The 1,319-nt window shown below is 40.8% G+C and overlaps 1 non-coding gene across 1 annotated transcript; it reads right to left on the reverse strand.

Moving 5' to 3' along the window:
* Positions 1-919: 919 nt before the first annotated feature.
* Positions 920-992, reverse strand: TRNAF-GAA. Its single transcript has one exon. It is a non-coding gene; the product is annotated as a tRNA-Phe (tRNA).
* Between the last annotated feature and the right edge of the window lie 327 nt (positions 993-1,319).

Below are 1,319 nucleotides of genomic sequence, written 5' to 3' on the forward strand. Positions count from 1 at the left end.
ATTTTGGATGAGTATTGTGGTATGTATCTGGCTTTGAAGATCTTTATTAGGAAAACACTACCCATTACCCATTGCAATTTAGTAATTTCAGTTTTAAAACAGCGTTCTCAAGTTTATGCTGAAATGATTCACATATTATTACCTACTCAGATTGGGTCATGTGCTTTTTGACCAAAATTGTTTTTGCACATATAAAGAAGTATCTCTCGTTTTTGCCTACTGAAATTCAATTTTACTTGCTAATGTAGAATTAACACTAGATTCAAATTCAGCATCTAAAATTGTTGGCTAATTTATGAAAAATTTGTAATTGAAATCTGCCTATATGGGATCACCATGTTGTTGCTATTAGTTGTTGAGTTGATTCCGACTCATGGCTATCCCATGTGTTACAGAGTTGAACTCTTCCCTAGGGTTTTCAAGGCTGCGGCCTTTCAGAAGCATATTGTCAGGCCTGTCTCCAGAGGAGCTTCTGGGTGGGTTTGAACTGTCAGCCTGTCAGTTAGCAGTCAAACACTTCACTGTTTGTGACACCTGTGGAGTCACTGAGTGGTACAAATGGTTAAACTCTTGGCTGCTAAGAGATAAGTTGTAGGTTCACATCCACCCACAGGTATCTTGGAAGGAAAGCTTGGAGATCTCCTTCTGAAAAGTCAGCCATGAAAACCCTTTGGAGCATAGTTCTACTCTGAACATGTGGGGTCATGTTGTTGTTGTTGGTGTGTGCTGTCGAGTCGGTCCTGACTCACAGCCACCCCTCCTTGGGTTTCTGAGGCAGTATCACTATGGAAGTAGATAGCCCCATCTTCCTTCTGAGGAGTGGCTGGTGGGTTTGAACCACCAGGCTTCTGGTTAGCAGTTAAGTGCCTTAGGCACTATGCTACCAGAGCTTTTATAAATATGCAAACCTATGACAAGCTGCTGAAACCCGGGATCGAACCAGGGACCTTTAGCTCTTCAGTCTAATGCTCTCCCAACTGGGCTATCATAGTGACACTAAATTCAACTTGTTACAAAAATAACTTTGAGAACTGATAGAAAAGTCGAGGACCCAAATTTTGCACATGGAACATGAAAATACAAACTCTGAGGTGACATTGCAATCCATAAGTTTCACATCTCTTACTATCTAAGAAAATTGCAGGAAGCACCCTGCATTATTTCTATGACTTATACTTGGGCTGACATTGCTACCTGTTCCTACCTAAGAACATTTTAAGTTCCCCCAGAAAACGATCCCCTCTTGCTTCCTAGCTTAACAATCTGCTAAGTCTTTTCCCATGTGAGACAACGTTTTACAAACTACATATTGAGTTCTC

The sequence above is a fragment of the Orycteropus afer genome, unplaced genomic scaffold (genome assembly GCF_000298275.1).
Source record: "Orycteropus afer afer isolate SDZICR_OR568_19922 unplaced genomic scaffold, OryAfe1.0 scaffold00168, whole genome shotgun sequence".
Lineage (NCBI taxonomy): Eukaryota > Metazoa > Chordata > Mammalia > Tubulidentata > Orycteropodidae > Orycteropus > Orycteropus afer.